A 16,389-nucleotide genomic window follows, 5' to 3' on the forward strand; every position below is an offset into this window, starting at 1 on the left:
TCTAGGGACGCCGATGGGGCGTGTATCCTTCAAGGTACACCAACGAGAGCAGTATCCTTCCTAAGATGATGAGGGGAGCAGTATCTCTCCAAGTATGCAGAAAGGAGCGGTATCCTTTCAGGGAGGCTGACGGGAGCGGTATCCTTCCAGGGATGCCGAAGGGAGTTGTAGCCTTCCAGGGACATGGACGGAAGCAGTATCATTTCAGGGACACCAATGGGAGAGTTATCCTTCCAGAGACGCCAACAGGAGCAGTATCCTTCAAGGAACGCTGAAGGGAGCAGCATTCTTCCAGCGACGCTGACGGGAGCAGTATCCTTCCATGGACGCCAACGGGATTGGTACCCTTCCAGGGACGCTGAATAAAGCGGTATCCTTCCATGGATGCCGACAAGAGCATTATCCTTCCAGGGACACTTACAGGAGTGGTATCATTCCAGGGACACAAACGGAAGTGGTATCCTTCCAAGAATACTGATCGCAGTGGTATCCTTCCAGTGACATTGACAGGAGTGGTATCCTTTCAGGGACGACCAACAGGAGCGGTATCCTTCCAGGGATGCCGAGGGGAGCTGTATCCTTTCAGGGACACGGACAGGAGCAGTATCATTCCAGGGACAACAATGGGAGAGTTATCCGTCCAGAGACGCCAACAGGAGCAGTATCCTTCAAGGGACGCTGATGGGAGCAGCATTCTTCCAGCAATGCTGATGGGAGCAGTATCCTTCCATGGACGCCAACGGGAGTGGTATCCTTCCAGGGACACCAACAGGAGTGGTATGTTTCCAAGACTACTGATGGGAGCGATATCCATCCAGTGACACTGACAGGAGTGGTATCCTTCCATGGACACTGATGGCAGGGGTTTCCTTCCAAGAATACTAATGGAAGTGGTATCCTTCCAGTGACACTGACGGAAGTGGTATAATTCAAGAATACTGATGGGACGGTATCCTTCCAGTGACACTGACAGGAGTGGTATCCTTCCAGGAATACTGATGGAAGTGCTATCCTTCTGGTGACACTGACAGGAGTGGTATCCTTCCAGGGACACAAACAGAAGTGGTATAATTCAAGAATACTGATGGGACGGTATCCTTCCAGTGACACTAACAGGAGTGGTATCCTTTCATGGTTACCGGCGGGAGAGGTTTCCTTCCAGGGACACTGAGGCAAGTGGTATCCATCAAGGGATACCAATGAGGATGGTATCTTTCCAGGGACACAGACAGGAGCGGCATCTGATTAGGGATACTGACAGGAGGAGTATCCTTCCAGGGACACTGACGGGAGCGGCATCCATGCGGGGACACCGACAAGGAGCAGTATCCTTCAAGGGACGCTGAAGGGAGCAGCATTCTTCCAGCGACACTGACGGGAGCAGTATCCTTCCAGGGACGCCAACGGGAGTGGTATCCTTCCAGGGACGCTGATTGAAGCAGTATCCTTCCAGGGATGCCGACAAGAGCATTATCCTTCCAGTGACACCAACAGGAGTGGTATGTTCCCAAGACTACTGATGGGAGCGATATCCTTCCAGGGACACTGACGGAGTGGTATCATTCCAGGGACACAAACAGAAGTGGTATCCTTCCAAGAATGCTAATGGCAGTGGTATCCTTCCAGTGACACTGACAGGAGTGGTATCCTTCCATGGACACTGACGGAAGGGGTTTCCTTCCAAGAATACTAATGGCAGTGGTATCCTTCCAGTGACACTGACAGGAGTGGTATCCTTCCGGTGACACTGACAGGAGTGGTATCCTTCCAGGGACGCAAACAGGAGTGGTATCATTCCAAGAATACTGATGGGAGCGGTATCCTTCCAGTGACACTGACAGGAGTGGTATCCTTCCAGTGACACTGACAGGAGTGGTATCCTTCTGGTGATACTGACAGGAGTGGTATCCTTCCAGGGACGCAAACAGGAGTGGTATCATTCCAAGAATACTGATGGCAGTGGTATCCTTCCAGTGACACTGACAGGAGTGGTATCCTTCCGGTGACACTGACAGGAGTGGTATCCTTCCAGGGACGCAAACAGGAGTGGTATCATTCCAAGAATACTGATGGGAGCGGTATCCTTCCAGTGACACTGACAAGAGTGGTATCCTTCCAGGAATACTGATGGGAGTGCTATCCTTCTGGTGATACTGACAGGAGTGGTATCCTTCCAGGGACACAAACAGGAGTGGTATAATTCAAGGATACTGATGGGAGCGGTATCCTTCCAGTGACACTGACAGGAGTGGTATCCTTCCATGGACACCGGCGGGAGAGGTTTCCTTCCAGGGACACTGACGCAAGTGGTATCTATCAAGGGATACCAATGAGGATGGTATCTTTCCAGTGACACAGACAGGAGCGGCATCTGACCAGGGATACTGACAGGAGCAGTATCCTTCCAGGGACACTGACGGGAGCGGCATCCATGCGGGGACACCGACAGGAGCGGTATGCTTCGAGGGACTCCGACGGGAGTGGTATCCTTCCCAGGACAATGATGGGAACAGTATCTTTCCAAGTACGCCCACAGGACCGGTATCCTTCCAGGGACGCAGAGGGAAGCCGTATCCTTCCAGGAACATGGATGGGAGCAGTATTCTTGCAGGGACACCAACAGGAGCGGTATCCTTCCAGGAATAGGAGCAGTATCTTTCCAGAGACACCGATGGGAGCGGTATCCTTCCAGGGAAACTGACGAGAGTGGTATCCTTTCAGGGACGCTGATGGGAGCGGTATCCCTCCAGGGACACCGATGGGAGCGGTATCCTTCCAGGGACACTGACGGGAATGATATCCTTCCAGGGACACAGACGGAAGCGGTATCCTTCAAGGAACACTGATGGGAGCAGTATCGTTCCAGGGATAGCAATGGGAGTGGTGTTCTCCTAAGAATTTTGATGAGAGTGGTATCCTTCCAAGGACACCGATGGGAGCGGTATCTTTCCAATGACACAGACGGGAGCGGTTTCATTTCAGGAACACAGATGGGAGCGTTATCCTTCCAGGGACACTGATGGGAGCGGTATCCTTCCAAGTACTCTGACGGAAGGGGTATCCTTCCAGTGACACCAACAAGAGTGGTGTCTTTCCAGGAATACTGATGGGAGTGCTATCCTTCCAGTGACACTGACGGGAGTGGTATCCTTCCAGGGATATTGATGGGAGAGGTATCCTTCCAGGGATATCAATGGGAGAAGTATCCTAATGGGAGTGGTTTCCTTACAGGGATCACTGGCGAGGCGGTATCCACACAGGGATACCGATGGGGGTCATATTCTTCCATGGATACCAACTGGGGCAGTACCCTTCCAGGGATATCGACAGAAGTGGTATCCTTCCAGGGACACCAAAAAAAGTGGTATCCTTCCAGGGACACAGACGGGAGTGGTATCCTTCTTTCAGGAACACCGAAAGACCTTCCAAGTACGCTGATGGAAGGGGTATCCTTCCAGGGACACCAACAGGAGCAGTATCCTTCCAGGGATGCCAACAAGAGTGGTATCCTTCCAGGAATACTGATGGGAGTGCTAGCCTTCCAGTGACACTGATGGGAGTGGTATCCTTCCAGGGACAAAAACAGGAGTGGTATTATTCCAAGAATACTGATGGAAACGATATCCTTCCAGTGACACTTACAGGAGTGGTATCCTTGCAGGGACACTGACGGGTGCAGTGTCCTTGCAGGGACACTTAAGGGAGCAGTATCCTTGTAGGGATACTGACGGGCGTGGTATCCTTCCAGGGATATTGATGGGAGCGGTATTCTTCCCGGGACACCTGAGAGCAGTATCCTTCCAGGGATACTGATTGGAGAGGTATCCTTCCAGGGATATCAATGAGAGTAGTATCCTAATAGGAGTGGTTTCCTTACAGGGACACCGATGGGGGTCATATTCTTCCATGGATACCAACTGGAGCAGTACCCTTCCAGGGATATCGACGGAAGTGGTATCCTTCCAGGGACACCAACAGAAGTGGTATGCTTCCAGGGACACAGACGGGAGGAGTATCCTTCCAGGGCCACCGTCAGGAGCGGTACCCATCCAGGAATATCAGCAGGAGCAGTATCTTTCCAGAGACACCATTAGGAGAGGTATCCTTCCAGGGAAACGGACAGGAGTGGTATCCTTCCAGGGACGCTGATGGGAGCGGTATCCTTCCAGGGACACCGATGGGAGTGGTATCCTTCCAGGAACACAGATGGGAGCGGTATCCTTCCAGGGACACAAACGGAAGTGGTATCCTTCCAGGGACACAGATGGGAGCGGTATCCTTCCAGTGACACCGACGGGAGTGGTATCCTTCCAAAAACACAGATGGGAGCGGTATCCTTCCTGGAACACAGATGTGAGCAGTATCCTTCCAGGCCCACGAATGCGGGCGGTATCCTGCCAGGGGCACTGACGGTAGTGGTATCCTTCCAGGAACACCCACGGGAGTGGTATCCTTCAAGGGACACTGATGAGAGCGGTATCCTTCCAGAGACACCGACGAGGGCTGTATACTTCTAGGGACACCGACAGGAGCGGTATTCTTCAAGGGACATCAATGGGAGCGGTATCCTTCCAAGAATTTTGATTGGAGCGGTATCCTTCCAGGGAAACTGACAGCAGTGGCATCCTTCCAGGGACGCTGACAGGAGTGGTATGCCTCGAATGGTCCTCCTCTGTGCGGCTTGCAGTTGGTCCCATCAGTGCTCTGCAGCCTAGCCGTGAGTTGTGCACAGACAGTGATGGCTCCCCCAGGTGTAACATGTGAAGGGAGGGTTTGAGGTATGGACTAGGGGTAGTATGTGGTAGAAGAGACCTTACTTGGAACCAGGGGTCTCCTTTGCTTTTTTTCTGCTGAAGCAGTTCAGTGTGGTCCTGCAACCAGAGTGCAATGGATTCCCACTCACTTTCTGAGGCAGGACAAAAGGAAAACCCTGTCCTGACACTGCATCTGTCTCAAGATTGCTTGAGAAACCCAATGGAATGAAAGAAACAAGCCAAGCAAACATAATAAAAAACCTGGTGCTTGTGTGAACAAACACGTGGAAGGTCATTCCAGCAGCCCCTTCTAATCAGATGAAGGTGGGAGCCGATCTGAACACAGCAGTAATTGCTGTGTGTGGAACACAGGGGAGGGAGGGAAGGAGGGAGAGGTGGAGAGAAAGGGAGCTGCGGGGGGGGGGGGCAGTCAGGCAACCATTAATAGCTCCTGTGCCTTGTATGGGGGAGCAGAGAAGCCCTCATTATGAGCTGCAGTGAGGCTGGGGCGCCACTGTCATATCCTGCACACAGGAGGACAGATTTATTACCATCGCGGATCACCATTATTATATTATTGTTAATATTAAAATTATTATTAAATACCATACTACAGGTGCTACTACCTACATTATTGTTATTATTAAAAATCTTGTTTTTATTCTCATTATTATTATTATTGTTGTTGTTATTATCTTTATTATTAAATACCATAATACAGGTGCTATTATTATCTTTGTTATTATTATTATTATGTATGCTGTCTAGAAGACTGAGATGAATCGATGGAGCCGCACAGTGGGGCCAGTGCATGCTGCCTAGAAGACTGAGATGCATTGATGGAGCCGCACAGTGGGGCCACGCGCATGCTGCCTAGAAGACTGAGATGCATTGATGGAGCCGCACAGTGGGGCCACACGCATGCTGCCTAGAAGACTGAGATGCATCGATGGTGCCGCACAGTGGGGCCACACGCATGCTGTCTAGAAGACTGAGATGCATCGATGGAGCCGCACAGTGGGGCCAGTGCATGCTGCCTAGAAGACTGAGATGCATTGATGGAGCCGCACAGTGGGGCCACATGCATGCTGCCTAGAAGACTGAGATGCATTGATGGAGCCGCACAGTGGGGCCACGTGCATGCTGTCTAGAAGACTGAGATGCATTGATGGAGCCGCACAGTGGGGCCAGTGCATGCTGCCTAGAAGACTGAGATGCATTGATGGAGCCGCACAGTGGGGCCACGTGCATGCTGCCTAGAAGACTGAGATGCATTGATGGAGCCGCACAGTGGGGCCACGTGCATGCTGTCTAGAAGACTGAGATGCATTGATGGAGCCGCACAGTGGGGCCACATGCATGCTGCCTAAAAGACTGAGATGCATTGATGGAGCCGCACAGTGGGGCCACGTGCATGCTGTCTAGAAGACTGAGATGCATTGCTGGAGCCACACAGTGGGGCCACGTGCATGCTGCCTAGAAGACTGAGATGCATTGATGGAGCCGCACAGTGGGGCCACGTGCATGCTGCCTAGAAGACTGAGATGCATTGATGGAGCCGCACAGTGGGGCCATGTGCATGCTGTCTAGAAGACTGAGATGCATTCGCACAGTGGGGCCACGTGCATGCTGTCTAGAAGACTGAGAAGCATTGATGGAGCCGCACAGTGGGGCCACGTGCATGCTGCCTAGAAGACTGAGATGTATTGATGGAGCCGCACAGTGGGGCCACGTGCATGCTGTCTAGAAGACTGAGATGCATTGCTGGAAACGCACAGTGGGGCCACGTGCATGCTGCCTAGAAGACTGAGATGCAATGCTGGAGCCGCACAGTGGGGCCACGTGCATGCTGCCTAGAAGACTGAGATGCATTGCTGGAGCCGCACAGTGGGGCCACGTGCATGCTGCCTAGAAGACTGAGATGCATTGATGGAGCCGCACAGTGGGGCCACGTGCACGTTGTCTAGAAGACATGAGATACATTGATGGAGCCGCACAGTGGGGCCACGTGCATGCTTCCTAGAAGACTGAGATGCATTGATGGAGCCGCACAGTGGGGCCACGTGCATGCTGCCTAGAAGACTGAGATGCATTGATGGAGCCGCACAGTGGGGCCACGTGCATGCTGTCTAGAAGACTGAGATGCATCCATTGAGTCACCCCTGGAACCACTTGTTTGCTGTCTAGAAGACATGATGGAGCTTTGGGGTCCAGGGTTGTAATAAACAAGGTTGCAAAAGGTCGAGATCGAGGTGCACTTGAAAGGTTCTAGGGGGTTCAAAGCGCTACAGTGGTAGGGATGCTACAGTTCGGCATTGAGGTGCATTTGTAGAGCAATTTGAGGTTTACTGGTGCAGTAATGGCATGTAAGTAGAGTTAAGGGCTGAAATAGCAGCTACTCAAGTCATAGTGAAAATGATTTCCCGGTGGGTCTTTATACCCCAGTAATGTCCCGGGTGTGCTGCATGTGAAGATGGGTGGCGCTTGAGTGATGGCTTCTCTGCTTCCTGAAGAGGAGTCCAGTCTGTGATGCTGATGCATGTGCACCGCCACAATGTTGTTGGAATGGGTAAATACGATGTCAATGAATACCATGATATGTGAAGGCCCTACAACGGCAACACTCCTAAAGGCAATATCAATGTATGCCATAAAGTGTGCCCATAGGACCATGCCAATACCCGTCAATTTAATATCAATGTATGTAATAATCTGCACCCCCGCAATGGCGCCGACATCAGCAATAACGAGATCACTGTATATCATAATCCATGCACAAATGATGATACTGTTGCTAGGAAAAACAACGTCGATGACTTAATCAAACGTAATTGTGGCAATACCAGTACGAACAAAGTCACTGTACACTATGACAACTGCACGCACAATGTTGAGAATGCCGACAAAAATGATGCCAGTGACTGCCATATTATTTTTAGGAGTTCCAATAAACTCATATCATTGCTGTCAGATTCACCCATGGTGACTTCGCCATCAACTCTGAGTCAGCGATAGGATGGCATCAACTCTGAGTCAGCGATAGGATGGCATCAACTCTGAGTCAGCGATAGGATGGCATCAACTCTGAGTCAGAGATCGGATGGCATCAACTCTGAGTCAGCGATAGGATGGCATCAACTCTGAGTCAGCGATAGGATGGCATCAACTCTGAGTCAGCGATAGGATGGCATCAACTCTGAGTCAGAGATCGGATGGCATCAACTCTGAGTCAGAGATCGGATGGCATCAACTCTGAGTCAGAGATAGGGTGGCATCAACTCTGAGTCAGCGATAGGATGGCATCAACTCTGAGTCAGAGATCGGATGGCATCAACTCTGAGTCAGAGATCGGATGGCATCAACTCTGAGTCAGAGATAGGGTGGCATCAACTCTGAGTCAGCGATAGGATGGCATCAACTCTGAGTCAGCGATAGGATGGCATCAACTCTGAGTCAGAGATACGATGGCATCAACTCTGAGTCAGAGATAGGATGGCATCAACTCTGAGTCAGAGATAGGGTGGCATCAACTCTGAGTCAGAGATACGATGGCATCAACTCTGAGTCAGAGATAGGATGGCATCAACTCTGAGTCAGAGATAGGGTGGCATCAACTCTGAGTCAGAGATAGGATGGCATCAACTCTGAGTCAGAGATAGGATGGCATCAACTCTGAGTCAGAGATCGGATGGCATCAACTCTGAGTCAGAGATAGGATGGCATCAACTCTGAGTCAGAGATCGGATGGCATCAACTCTGAGTCAGAGATCGGATGGCATCAACTCTGAGTCAGAGATAGGATGGCATCAACTCTGAGTCAGAGATAGGATGGCATCAACTCTGAGTCAGAGATCGGATGGCATCAACTCTGAGTCAGAGATCGGATGGCATCAACTCTGAGTCAGAGATCGGATGGCATCAACTCTGAGTCAGAGATTGGATGGCATCAACTCTGAGTCAGAGATCGGATGGCATCAACTCTGAGTCAGAGATCGGATGGCATCAACTCTGAGTCAGAGATAGGATGGCATCAACTCTGAGTCAGAGATAGGATGGCATCAACTCTGAGTCAGAGATCGGATGGCATCAACTCTGAGTCAGCGATAGGATGGCATCAACTCTGAGTCAGCGATAGGATGGAATCAACTCTGAGTCAGCGATAGGATGGCATCAACTCTGAGTCAGCGATAGGATGGCATCAACTCTGAGTCAGAGATAGGATGGCATCAACTCTGAGTCAGCGATAGGATGGCATCAACTCTGAGTCAGAGATCGGATGGCATCAACTCTGAGTCAGAGATAGGATGGCATCAACTCTGAGTCAGCGATAGGATGGCATCAACTCTGAGTCAGCGATAGGATGGCATCAACTCTGAGTCAGCGATAGGATGGCATCAACTCTGAGTCAGAGATCGGATGGCATCAACTCTGAGTCAGAGATAGGATGGCATCAACTCTGAGTCAGCGATAGGATGGCATCAACTCTGAGTCAGAGATCGGATGGCATCAACTCTGAGTCAGAGATAGGATGGCATCAACTCTGAGTCAGAGATAGGATGGCATCAACTCTGAGTCAGAGATCGGATGGCATCAACTCTGAGTCAGAGATAGGATGGCATCAACTCTGAGTCAGCGATAGGATAGCATCAACTCTGAGTCAGCGATAGGATGGCATCAACTCTGAGTCAGAGATAGGATGGCATCAACTCTGAGTCAGAGATAGGATGGCATCAACTCTGAGTCAGAGATAGGATGGCATCAACTCTGAGTCAGAGATAGGATGGTTAGACAAGTTCTACGACCCACACCCACGCCTATTGGTTACCAAGGCAGAGGTGGGGTCTCTCTTAACCTAAAGACAAGCGTGTACTCAGGGAAAACCCTGATCCATCCTACAGATAGAAAGTTGCACCACAAACAGGTAGGAGGAAAATGGCCCCAATAAAACATATATGGCCAATGCCTTGCGTTACCCAAAATACCACAAAGCTAGATGATACATGTAGATAGAAACACTCAACCAATCAGGGCACGACATGCACAGTCACATGTAGTGCTCAGGCGCACCACATGCCTGACTTCTGACACACACACACTGGCCCACACTAACTATTCCCAAGGGGAGATGCTTTATGAAATGTAGAGATGTTTTATTGTACCTCATGAACTGTATATACCAGCTGCCAAAACTTTGTACACCAAGAGACTTTGAGCAGACGCACTCCGAGGCTCTCCCAGCCGCAGTGTTTAATTAAACCGACTTGTTCCTGTTTTGCCAAATTCCTTTTGCCTCTTGATTTATTTAAGGTAAACTCAGATCCAAGCAACAATGTCATGACAAGGACGATGGTTATTCTCCGGATTCAGTCTAGAGCTCTGAAGCTTCATGTGACACCTTCAACCAGTCCTGGCTTTTTAGCCAACAGTACATAGCATTGCGGGGCTCATAAATCCACTTGAAACAGCGTGAAAGTGCCGTACGGTGAACAGACAAAACTAGGATAAAGGTGTTTTACATGGCAGGTACTGCTAAATGTGCTAAATAAATACATAATTAAATGTCAAATTACAGTTGGAAAGGATTTGGTGTGGGCTGCTTTATTTATTTCTAGCTGTGATGTGTTTTTAGTGGCAGGATGCCTTTGTAACGCAACAGCATGTGTGTGTCTGTCGCATCTAATGGGGAACAAGGAAGCTCTATGAGCACAGCTGGTGGCCAATCATCTGTCCAGTTGTTATTCAGCAGGGGCTCGCTCTTAGGAGACAAGGACCTGATCTGGAAGGTCCAGTATCGCCTTCTCTTGTCCATTCCTCTGATTGTGAGCGGTCCAGACACTTAAAGGAGGTTTAATTAGCTGCAGTTGAGCGACAGGTAAGACCTGGATACAACGTTTGTTGGCCACAGTTAATGACCGCTGCAGGTGCACCTCCGTGACTGCGGTGGCCACCATTTTCCACGAAAAGCTGGCCCCGCCCCTATATCTATCACCACCATTTAGCATGCTTCGCCTTTAAAATATGCACACTGTGCACACAGTCAATGCACAGAGAGACGACTCTGCCCATAGGCCACCTACAGGCCAATGGCAGGCAGGTTTAAGGTGGACATAGGGAAGGATTAGCAAAAGGGCGTGACTGGGTCCGCATGCATTCAAAAGGAAAGACATTTACCAGGCTGAAGGGTCTCCCCCTCTCGGGGCTTATAATGCAGGTGTAAGTCTTTCAGTGTCTCCCTTGTTAATTTATAAGATTCTAGCCTCAGAAGGTGGAATTTCTAATGACCTTATAGCCCATCTGCCTCCTGCTATACTGGTTGTTAAAGGCCCTCTCCCTCGTTATCGGCCCTCGCCTGTGATTTGGGATTATAACTCTGGTTCCGGTCCTTTAACAACTGCTACTGCTCTTGACAGAGGGCTATAAGGCTACGTTGCCTGAAGTCCTTACAATTAGGACTGTTTTCTGATGAGTGCAACAGTGTATGTGTTCCACAAACTATTGTGCTAAGGAGATGGAAGAGGTACGGTGCATAAAATGGTTCTCCTGTGACTTTATACAAATATTAGCTATAGAGTAACATTTTCAGTTGAAACTTGTGAGTGTCTGTACTTTTTTCTAAGTAATCTCTGTATTTTGCACAGCGTTATGAACCCTTTTGTATCACTAATATTATTAATACATATTTTTTTTCATCATTGTTACTACTCAGTGTACACAGTGATTTAACCAAAAGGAATCCAAGTGCTATTTTTGGGATTAACAGTGTTACTGCCCCACAGACAGGGCCGTGGCTTCCATTGGTGCAGCAGGTGCAGTGTTACTGGGGCCCAGAGGCCTGAGGAGCCCACTTAACCCTCATTATTGCTGCATTTTATATTTCAAACAGTAGCCTGGGGGCCCATTTGTTTCTTTGCTGTAGGGTCCATGACACAACTGCTAGCTACCACCCACAGACCCCTTCTACCCACACTCCACACCCATGCGCTGTGGGTTGACGAAGCTGGAACTTCCGGTCAGCTCGCGCTCTCCTAAGGGTAATCAGTGGCTCCTCCCTCCGGGTCCGCCTTCGAAGCCGCTGACCCGGGAGTTTCACTGGCCGGCGCTCCCGTTTCCTCTCTTCCCCTCGTCACTCATGCGCAGCAGACGTCTCTGGCAGGGTTTCTGCTTTGGCCGCTGAAGGGTCTGACTTGCTGCGCTTCAAAGGCTGTGTTAGATTGCATTTCATTGTGCGGCTCAGCCTATATCTGGCTAATTCTGAGGGTACCAGCAGCTTAGAGGGATAAAACATGCAGAGCCGGCCCCAGGAATCCCAGCCTCGGGCCTGCACGGAGAAAGGCACTTTAGCGGCATCTGTATAATAGCATATCAATCATTAGAGGGACCGGAAACAGACGGCTCAGGCCCGCTTTACCAGTGCCCTGTTCATTGCACTGCGCTTCCTGAAGGATATTACCGGGCCCATCACAACTGTCCGGGCTATTCACAAAGGTAACTTACACTTCTGAATACGTTACAGACGTAAGTTTACTCTTACATTTGTAAATAACTTTACTACTGTGGGCTATTCACAAAATCCAAGTGTAAAATTACTCAAATGTGTAAATGTACACGTCTCCACCCCCTGAAACAGAGGGCATAGACAAACTTATAATTGTAAAGTATAACTGCGAAAAATAAACAGTTGTAAGTCCAGCACCACACATGGCCAATCAATGCTACTGCAACACTTAAAATAATGTTAAATTAAATGAAATTATGTGAAATAGTTAAAAATAGAAGCAAATATAATTTAACACTTAAAAAAAAACATATTGTAACAACCATTTTTGAATATATAGATTAATGTAACACTATTTTGACTAACAAATAATTGATCTACTTTAAATTGATACTGTACTCCACTTTTAATAATTATTAATGTAATGCATAGTAAAAAATTATTATTTTAATTTAGTGGGAATTGTTTTTTTTATTCAAACTTCATAAAAATATTTATTATTTAATGTATTCAAATTAATTAAAGGTTTAATTCATAATTAAGTTAATAGCGTTGTAGCCTTTTGAAAATTATGTTATACATTTAAATAAATGTGTAAAATTAATATACATTAATATCTAATATAAAAATATTTTTACTACAAGAAGGTACTAGATCATGTACTCATAAATACCTTTGAAAATAACCGCTATTTGCTTTCCAAGGCTATTTAGCACTTTTAAGTATTTTTGTGTACTTTCTTTTTTGAATGAAAGATACAATAGTGCATTGTATTTTGAGCCACACTGCGGATGTGCTCCAGAGGCAGACGATGCCCAGTTCATTGTGGAAAATACACGTGCACAGTGCAGATAAGTCAGCATCTGCCCTGTGGGAAACCATCAGTGTTAGAGTACTCATTAAATGAACCAGGAAGGAGCAAGCTGCTCCAGCTATTCTGATTGGCTGCAAAATACACCAATACCCATTCTGACAGCATGAAGGACAGAAATAATCAGATTGGCTGAAACTTCAGGTTATTTCAGACATTCTGATTAGCTGCCTTTTGATCAATCTGATTTTGGTATCTTTGTCTAGATCATCGGGCAGCCAATTTGAATTACCGAGGCAGCCCGCAGATGCCAAGATTATTTTGTTATCCATGAAAGTATTGGTTGTCCAGGGCAGAATGGGTGGTAAATCCGGAATCCTGGAGCGGTGGGTGTCTTCTATATGGTTCCATTTTTGTGTCCATAGATGTGAAAAGGAATCCTAAAAATGGTAGTTCTATCCAGCAATTTTCTTCCTCTTTCTGCAGATAGGAACTTTTGCCATCTGCCCATCCCTTCCCAGGACACCAGCCCCTAGTAGTGGAAACATCTACCAGTGAGCTCTGGTCACCCCTGGAGCTTAGGCAGAGCGCATGTTCCAAACGAGGTTTATTCGGAGGTCCCTTGTGGCTATCAGTGCTTAATTTGTAAAAAAGCATAAGTGCCGGGCCCTCGTCAGGAGACCACTGCAGCTTGCACCACCCTTTGTCCCTGCCAGCGCTGCCAATGACAGTACCAACACAACTACTAACATCACACTCCTACAAGTGTGACAGTTTGGACTATTTCAGGCACAAAACCTATAAGAATGGCTCTCTGCCTCTCCTCTGCCCTGTTGAGCCGGCTTCCCTTACTCATAAGAGTGAATTACAAAACCAACTAGAAATCACAGGTACAAAGTCTGTCCTCTAAGAGAGTGGTATTTCAGACGCGTAGCATTTATTACCACTGAGCTCAATAGAAGTAAAGATCCGTTATCTATCAATAGCCCCCCCCCACTCTACAAATACTTATTTCCTATTGACACACATCTTCAAATATAAATGCAATGATTGTAGTTGGTACTTGGTGTGCCTATTAGGCAAACACTTTGCCAAGCACTCAGTCTCAATAGTGGATAGTGACTAATCTTTTTTAAAGGTTCATAACGCGTCATAGAGAGAGTGAGAAACTGAGAGAGAAAGACAGAGACAGAAACAAAGAGAGAGAGAGAGACAAAGGGAGAGAGCAGGGGAGAGGGAGAGAGGGGGGCAGAGAGAGAGAGAGAGAGAGAGAGAGACCAAGAGAGAGAGAGATAGAGAAACAGAGGGATAAAGAGAGAGAGAGAAAGAGAGACAGTGAGAGAAAGAGAGACAGAGGAAGAAAGAGAGAGAGACAGACAGAGAGAGAGAGAGAGAGAGAGACAGGGATGGGGCAGAAAATAGGGGGAGACACAGAGAGAGAGAGGTGCAGAGAGAGAGAGGGGGAGAGAGACAGAGGGAGAGAGAGAGATAGAGGAAGAGAGGGAGAGGGAGAGAAAAAGAGAGAGAGGGGGCAGCATGGGCCAGTGCCCTGTGCATTTCTACATTAGTATCGACAAGATGTCCGCCAAGTCTCTTGATGGACTGGCCAAAGACAAGACATCTGAGCATCATTGTAATTTCACTTATAACAGAGCTCATCCCACTTCATAGAACTGTCAAAGCAGACGGCGAGGTTTCCAAATCTATTCATCTCATCTAGTAAACCATTGGTAATATAATATGTATATATTATAGTTAACAATAATCATGAATCTTCTTTCTCTGTTTCATTGATTTATTTGAATGTATCTTGTGAGCTCTGTAGGTCCCTGGTAATCCTTGAATTAAGAGCCCCTCATTGGCAAACACCGGCAAACAGGTGCATGACTGCGGGTGGCACACATCCAGCCTCTCCATGAGGGCCTCTGTGCCAGCGCCTGTAATACAGGTGCATGACTATCAAGATGTCTGCGGGTGGCACACATCCAGCCACTCCAGGAGGGCCTCTGTGCCAGTGCCTGTAATACAGGTGAATGGCTCTCAAGATTCCTGCGGGTGACACACATCCACCCTCTCTCCATGAGGGCCACATTGCCTTTGTGCCAGCGTCTGTAATACTGGTGAAGGGCTCTCAAGATTCTCTCGGGTGGCACACATCCACCCGCTCCATGAGGGCCACTTTGCCTCTGTGCCAGCATCTGTAATACTGGTGAATGGCTCTCAAGATTCTCTCGGGTGGCACACATCCACCCGCTCCATGAGGGTCACTTTGCCTCTGTGCCAGCGTCTGTAATACTGGTGAATGGCTCTCAAGATTCACTCGGGTGGCACACATCCACCCGCTCCATTAGGGCCACTTTGCCTCTGTGCCAGCGTCTGTAATACTGGTGAATGGCTCTCAAGATTCTCTCGGGTGGCACACATCCACCTGCTCCATGAGGGCCACTTTGCCTCTGTGCCTACGTCTGTAATACAGGTGAAGGGCTCTCAAGATTCCTGCGGGTGACACACATCCACCCTCTCTCCATGAGGGCCACATTGCCTTTGTGCCAGCGTCTGTAATACTGGTGAAGGGCTCTCAAGATTCTCTCGGGTGGCACACATCCACCCTCTCTCCATGAGGGCCACATTGCCTTTGTGCCAGCGTCTGTAATACTGGTAAAGGGCTCTCAAGATTCTCTCGGGTGGCACACACCCACCCGCTCCATGAGGGCCACTTTGCCTCTGTGCCAGCGTCTGTAATACTGGTGAATGGCTCTCAAGATTCTCTCGGGTGGCACACATCCACCCGCTCCATGAGGGTCACTTTGCCTCTGTGCCAGCATCTGTCATACTGGTGAATGGCTCTCAAGATTCTCTCGGGTGGCACACATCCACCCGCTCCATGAGGGCCACTTTGCCTCTGTGCCAGCGTCTGTAATACTGGTGAATGGCTCTCAAGATTCTCTCGGGTGGCACACATCCACCCGCTCCATGTGGGCCACTTTGCCTCTGTGCCAGTGTCTGTAATACTGGTGAATGGCTCTCAAGATTCTCTCGGGTGGCACACATCCACCCGCTCCATGTGGGCCACTTTGCCTCTGTGCCAGTGTCTGTAATACTGATGAATGGCTCTCAAGATTCTCTCGGGTGGCACACATCCACCTGCTCCATGAGGGCCACTTTGCCTCTGTGCCAGCGTCTGTAATACTGGTGAAGGGCTCTCAAGATTCTCTCGGGTGGCACACATCCACCCGCTCCATGAGGGCCACTTTGCCTCTTTGCCAGCGTCTGTAATACTGGTTAATGGCTCTCAAGATTCTCTCGGGTGGCACACATCCACCCGCTCC

At 48.8% G+C, this 16,389-nt stretch overlaps 1 protein-coding gene across 3 annotated transcripts in view; it reads right to left on the reverse strand.

Moving 5' to 3' along the window:
* KLHDC8B (kelch domain containing 8B) overlaps nt 1–16,389 on the reverse strand; it is a 1,076,716-nt gene that overhangs the window by 1,030,912 nt on the left and 29,415 nt on the right. The window lies entirely within an intron of this gene.

The sequence above is a fragment of the Triturus cristatus genome, chromosome 9, assembly GCF_964204655.1.
Source record: "Triturus cristatus chromosome 9, aTriCri1.1, whole genome shotgun sequence".
In the NCBI taxonomy this organism is placed as follows: domain Eukaryota; kingdom Metazoa; phylum Chordata; class Amphibia; order Caudata; family Salamandridae; genus Triturus; species Triturus cristatus.